Consider the following 7,045-nt stretch of genomic DNA (forward strand, 5'->3'; position numbering starts at 1 on the left):
GAAATACTTGTCTGCCTAGGACGCCTATTTGATCCACCTCGTGGATGGCATCCCAGCAGGTTGTAGCCTGGTGCGACAGGGTCTAAAGACCCGTGTCCCCTCTGTTAACTCACAAACAGGGTGGCTTTGGGTAAGTCACTTAGCCCCTGTAGACATCACTCCTTCTGGCTGAATAACGAAGGATTCAAACTGGTTCTCCCCAGAGTTCTTCCCAGGCCTCACCATTTGAAAAATCTCTAGCTGTGTTACAGGTAAGCCATAAAATTAGCAGATTTAAAACAACCTGGGGTGCCTACAAAGTGGGTCCCTAGTGCTCTGGTAAGATGATTTTATTTATTTTTTATTTTTTAATTTTATTTATTTATTCATAGAGACACACAGAGAGAGACAGAGACAGAAGCAGGCTCCATGCAGGGAACCCGATGTGGGACTCGATCCAGGGTCTCCAGGATCACACCCCGGGCTGCAGGCAGCGCTAAACTGCTGCACCACTGGGGCTGCCCCTGGTAAGATGATTTTAAAGCATTCAGTCGGATTTTTAACTTGTATGTGGCTCTAAGGGAAACATTTTGTTGGTCCACATTGGTTTTGCCTTTCTTAAGATTGCCTGATTGCAGCAAATATGGATTTGCTAATACCCATATAAAAGCCTGCTCTCAAAGAATTATAAGCCCCACAGGAGAATCGTTTGGGATTAAGTCATGGCCTTCCTAGCCAGTCATCTGCAAACAGCCCCTCCTTTCTTTCTTTCTTTTTTTTTTTTTAAGATTTTATTCATTCAGAGAGAGAGAGAGAGGCAGAGTCACAGGCAGAGGGAGAAGCAGGCTCCATGCAGGGAGCCTGATGCGGGACTCGATCCCGGGTGTCCAGGATCACACCCCGGGCTGCAGGCAGTGCTAAACCACTGCGCCACTGGGGCTGCCCCAGCCCCTCCTTTCATCTGAAATGAAGGACAACGGGTTGTATATGTTGGAGGGCATGTCAGTGAGCTTGCATGTCAGTCCAGATCTCTTTCCCCCGACCAGGGAGGATGTTTCTGCGAGCCTTTTAGGTTGACTTCATGTTGTTTTTAAGGGAAATAGTCATACACCATGTAAATGAGGTCCTGTTTTCTGGGTACCACTAAGCAAGCACACCACAAGAGAGGTGGAGGTGAGGTCCGTCTGATGACACAGTGCGAGCAGAAGGGCAGGAGAAAGAGGCAGCCAGAAGCAGACTTTCTCCGACCTCAGTTTCCTCTATCATAGGAGGGTGTGAGCTTTGCTGTCCACTTGGCCTCCCGAGGTTATGGTGAGGTGAGAAACAGTGATGTCTCTAAAGTGTTTTAAAACTGCCCCACGAAGTGAGGCAGCCCCCTTGCACGCACACCCCACGGCCCCTCGAGGGTTGTCATTTGCTTGGAATAACGAAGACTATCGCCTACCGAAATCTCATTTCCAACTAACCGGAAGACGGCAGGTATCAACCCAGCCTTTGACTAGTTTCTTGGTGTCCTGGACCTCTCAGAATTCCTGCTTGGTTCTTAGAGCACGTGGCTTGCCTCCCTCCCTCTCTGAAGGATGGTTATGCAAGCCATTAGAGAATTGCTTGGAAGAACAGTCTGTATGGCTCCTGCCTCAAATTACGGCAGCTGGAGAAGATGAGCAAGAAAGAGAAAAGCCTGTGGAGTAGGAAGTTAACGCAGCAAGTGGGCGGAAGCCGTTAGGAAAGGGGGGAGGGGGGTATCTGAAACCTGGAGGCCTATCCCGAGGCCAGCCCTGTGTGCCCAGGCAGCTTGAGTGATTAGTGTTTGGAGCGGGAGTGAAAAGAGCTGCCTGCAGGTTTCCTAACTCACTTTATCTCAGGAATAGCAGTAGCTTGGAGGAGGGCTCGCTACTACTGGTGGAAGTCTCTGTAACAGGTAGGCATCTCTTTTCCGCAGCCCACCCCCCCCCCCATCCCCATAGCCTTTGATCGCTCTGGGGCAGATGGGAGCACTTGGCTTGGAGCCTGGCGAGCTTCCAGGAGCAGGCTGGGAGACCAGGAGCTGCTACTACCTGTAGATGGTACAAAACCCTAATACTCCTATGACAGTTGGGTTGGAATCACCTATCTTTACCCACCCCTCATACAAATTTGTAACCTGTCCCGAAATCAAGAGAAGACACTTCAAGATGCCCTCAAACAAAAAAGTCTCACCCTCAGCGGGCCTGGAATCAAATTTAACGAATGCGAGGAAAGCCTGGTTCCTGGAGGCCTAGCAGTCCTCCTAGCCAGTGTTTAAACCCCGGCTCCCCTCTGCACAACAGCAAGGCTTCTGGGCTTCTAGCCTGTGACAGGGCCACTCAGGAAATGCAAATGAGCATTCACTTAAGCAAAACACACAGAGGAAAGGCAGTGAACCACCAAAACAAACATCCCAGGGTACCTGCAGCTGACCGCGAAGTTAAGGCACGGTTTAGACAGTGGGCTTTTACGGATGGTTTTCACGCTCTGGCAGGCCGAGAAGGGCCAGAATAACTTGCAGGGGAAAACCCTCTTTAAAAAAAAAAATTTTTTTTGTTTATTCATGAGAGATGTAGAGGGAGAAGAAGGTCCCCCTGCGAGGAGCCCAATGGGGACTCAATCCCATGACCTGAGCCGAAGGCAGAAGATTAACTACTGAGCCACCCAGGTATCCCGAGAAAACCCTTTTTAAAAAGCCTATAGGTTGATCCTTGTCTAGTCAAGATCTATTTGGAAGCTGTGCTTCATAGTCTAGGCTGCTTTCATTCTTGAAGCATTTTCGGAGCATCAGTTAGTGAAGCCATTAGCTAGTAGGTTACTAATACTGCTGGTTGGGCCACAGTGACAGGACTGGCTTCCTGGCCCCACCGACCAGACCACAGAGGCTGAAGCAGTGTGGGAGCTCCCCCTCCATGGTAAGCGTGACTTCTTGTTTTTTTTTTAATTGAGAAGAAAAGGGCTCTGGGTCTCTGAGGGTCAGAAGTGAGCACGCATTGACAGCATAGGCCAGCCCCAGGGCAATTCCCACTTTGGGGACCTTTAAAAATCCTCAAACCTGGGGTCTTCACTGCTTGGTTTCACTCCTCTTCCTCTTCACTCCCCCCCAAATTTGTATTCTTTCAACCCTGATCATTTCCACTTCTTCTAAAAGTCTGAATGACTCCCGAAGCTTACCCGACCAAGACATTGTCATTGTTACTTCAGAGTAACAGAGATACATAAAGTCGTTAACACATTTATGTCCCGGGTGCTGACCTAGTGGTAGGGTGGTACATGAAACAGACGTGGTCTCTGCTGATGCTCTTGCGGGAGGCTGGGTGGCAGTGGCCATCAGTTAGTCATCCCTTTGGTGGTTTGGGCCTCACTAGGTCTTACCCATCCAAAGTTGGCCATGTAGGTCTAGGCAAGGGGATATGTCCTACTCCTACTTTTATTTTAAAGACTAACATTTTGATAACTTTTGGGTTTAGCATCTGTTATTTAGGGCAAGGGTTTTTAATGTTAAAGTACTAGTTGAGAACAGAAGTATCGATACAGGCACAATGTATTAGTTAGGTTTACCCCAACACCCAGGCATACCAAGAGAGTTCTCAGAACCTGTTTGGTGACTCACCTTAAACTTTTTTTTTTTTTTTAAGACTTTAGTTATTTGGGAGAGAGTACGCATGAGTGGGGAGGAGGGGCAGAGGGAGAGAGAGAAGGCTCCCCCCTGAGCAGGACCCTGAGATCATGACTTGAGCTGAAGGCAGATGCTTAACCAATTGAGCCACCCATGTGCCCTAGATTTTTTTTTAAGATTGATTTATTTATTTGAGAGAGCAAGTGAGCTTGGGGAAGGGCAGAGGGAGAGAAAGAACCTAAGCAGACTCCCAGCTGAGTGCAGAGCCTGAAGAGGGGCTCCATCCTACGACCCTGAGATCATGATCTGAGCTGAAATCAAGAGTCAGATGCTTACCCGACTGAGCCACCCAGGCACCCCTGGGCTTTTTAAAAAATTGAAATATAATTGACATACAATATACTGTTAGTTTTAGGTGTACATCATAGTGATTCGACACTTTTATACATTATGAAATGATCCCCATGATGAGTCTCATTACCATCTGTCACTGTATTTCCAGACTTTTGAGCTCACCCACAGTAGCACCTGCATGTGCCAGCTGCGGCCGGCAAGAACATTTGCATGACCCCAAGCTGAGCACCTTCTGAAGTTCAGCACCATAGGCATCTCACTTGCCTTACCCTAGTCCTGGCCCTAGCAGCACCAAACATTACGAAAGCCGAGCGCCTACAGAAAGACACAGGTCTGGGCCCTGGAGCCCTCAGAGCTGAGCCAGGAGATGGGACTCCTGGGGAAAGCACCAGCACACAGTAGTGTAGCCTACAGACCAGAGCTGCAGGGGCTCCACAAGGCCTTGCTGGAAAGGAACTCTAGGTGAGCTGAGATTTGAGCCAGGCTTGGCTTATGGTGCAGCTTGGATTGGCTGAGAGCAAGGGGCCAGCGTTTTAGGCAAAGGAAAGAGCATGAGTAGAGGCGTCCTGGTGGGATGGAAATATCATGGCTTTGGGTCTGGATCCAGTTGGTTTCTGTGTGATCCTGGCAATTAGATAACCTCTCTGGGCTTCGTTTCCTCATTTGTTAGGTTACTATCTCCTCTCAAAGATTACTGTGCCCTCATGTATGAAGTATCTAGTACAGTGGCCCCACGTGGCGACTGCTTGATAAACAGTAATCATAAGATTGTCAGTGTAGGGGAAACATGTAGTTCCAGGAGTGAGGACAGGCCAGCTGGGCTGGCCCTGGTTCAAGGTCAGCCTTTCACTTTGTATTTAGAGGCAACAGCAGCAGCAAACCCGCCCAGCTCCCGGCAGCCACCCACACCCTGATCCACCCTGAACAGAGCCCCTCCTTAGGCACACACCCTGCAGAGTACTTGGCAAACACACTCTCCCCAGCTGGTGCAAGCCTCACCCCTGTTCAGGGCCGCACAGCCAGGGGGGTGGGGAGCCAGAGAGGAATCTGGAGTACCTTGACTGTCAGTCGCACCCTAACCAGGATCTTTAACCTCGCACCTGGCCCAGCCTCCTGGCTGGTGACTCAGCCTCCAGGCTCCTGTACAGTCCACCCTCCACACTTGCATCGGGTGAACCTCGGCACCCACCCCCCCTTGCTCCCGTTACTGGCCTCCTCAGGCGCCTCCATTGCAGTGGCCTTCCTGCACAGTGGCAGCCTCTGGGGAGCTTATAGAATCCAGATGCCCGGGCCACACCCCAGACAGATTCTACTAGTCTCCGAGATGTAGGACCTCCCCGCCCCCACCCGCTCAGGGTTTTTTACAGCTCCTCAGGTGACTGCACATGTGCAGACAAGGCTGGGACTGCTCACTGACTCCCTGTGGCGGGGCTGATGTTGGGATTGGGGCTGGTGGGTGAAGGGACGAGCATGCGTACTAAGGAGGGGCTCTGTTCTGGAGGGGGGGCCAGTGTGCGGCTCACTGCCTGTAAGTACAAAGTGAAAGGCTGACCGTGGACCTAGACCAGCTCAGCTGTTCCTCTCACTTCTGGAGCACTAAGTGTGTTCGGTAGCATCGCCAGCACCCAGGGCCCTGTCAGAATCATAGGCCCAACTGATTCCGCCTCTGCGTTTTCACTGGATCCCCAGGTGATCCTTGCACACTGACAGGTCTCAGGCAGTGGTGCCAGCTTCTACGAGATGCTCACAGTGGTCCAAGTGTGGCGCCAGGTGTCTCCTTTCAGCCTCTCAGGTATCAGCACCCCCTCTGGCAAACAAGGAAACACCTACCATCCATTCAACAAACCCTTCCCGAGTTCCTATCATGAGAGAAGCTTCACACGGGGTCTGCGTATCAAAAATGGGTGTCCCCCTGCCGGAGAACAGCTCAGAGGCCAATGGGGTGTGATGCCAATGTCATGACTTACCAGCTGTGTGTTTCTGGGGGACTTCCTGGGCCTGAGGTCCGCTTCCCCTCGTGCAGGTATAGGCTGTGGTCATGAGTAAGCAAATTTCCCTTGGCCAGGTTCTCACCGCCCACAAGAATGGTTGCTGTTGCTACAGATAAAAGTACTGCCAGGTGATAGGGAGGAGGGGTGGGTGGAGGGACACGCTGCCAAGGTGGTGCCTGCAGAGGGGCAGCAGGGATGAAAGCGGGGTCGTGGGCGCTAAGAACCTCAGGAATTGATGCACCGGGTGGGGGGGCGGCGTGTGGACAAGGCTGCCCTGTCCTCGCACTCCCTGACTCCATTTCTCTGGATGAATGTCGGATCAGCCCACTGCTAGCAGCACGAGCCTGGGCGCAGATCTCGCCCTTTTGCCCCCGAAGCCCTGGGTGGCTCCGCGGCGAGGCAAGACCCGCAGCAGCCGCTCCAGTCCCAGGCTTGGCTTGCCCGCGGCTCCTCTCCCGCGCGCCGAGAGCCGGGTGTGCGGCCCGGCGGCGCCCCCTCGCGGCGGAACCGGGTCACTGCGGCGGGGCCCGGGACGCCCGCTGAGCTGACTGCGGCCCCGGGGCGCGCGGGGCGGGGAATCGGATTAGGGGTTTCGTGTTCCTCGGAGCGCACCATTGTTTCCTGTAATTTAATTTCCTCCCAGGAAAGCGTTGCTAATTAAATCCTTTCTCCGGCGAGCCGCCTGTCCCCTCCCCTGCTCCTCTGTTGATTAAACCAGCAAGCAGGGGCGAGAGGCTTCTCAGCCTGGGGGAGGCGCTCAGGTGGGGACCTCGATGCTCGATGCTGGATGCTCGCCCACCCGGCGGCGTCCCTCCTCCGGTCTCCGGGCTCCCTTTCCACCTGGAACCACCTGGACCGCGCGAGCCATCCTTGCAGCCTGAGTAAAAGCGGGCACAGCCCTTCCCCTGCTGCTGGTGACCTCTGCAGGCCTGGAATCCATCAAAGTCCACTGCATGTCATTTTACTTCCTCTGTCCTTCTGAATCCTGTTTCTCACCGCTTTCTCTCTCTCTCTCTCTTTTAAGATTTTATTTATTCATGAGAGAGACACAGAGAGAGGCAGAGATATAGGCAGAGGGAAAAGCAGGCTCCATCCA

The 7,045-nt window shown here is 52.5% G+C and overlaps 1 protein-coding gene across 7 annotated transcripts in view; it reads left to right on the forward strand.

Moving 5' to 3' along the window:
• The window catches only part of TMEM63C (transmembrane protein 63C), a 131,382-nt gene that overhangs the window by 3,000 nt on the left and 121,337 nt on the right, over positions 1–7,045 (forward strand). For all 7 annotated transcript variants that reach the window (XR_012036970.1, XM_072839458.1, XM_072839455.1 and 4 more), the window contains exon 2: positions 372–506. The gene's annotated coding sequence lies outside the window, so the exon portion shown is untranslated. The remainder of the gene's footprint in view (positions 1–371; positions 507–7,045) is intronic.

This window comes from Canis lupus, chromosome 9 (assembly GCF_048164855.1).
Source record: "Canis lupus baileyi chromosome 9, mCanLup2.hap1, whole genome shotgun sequence".
NCBI lineage: Eukaryota > Metazoa > Chordata > Mammalia > Carnivora > Canidae > Canis > Canis lupus.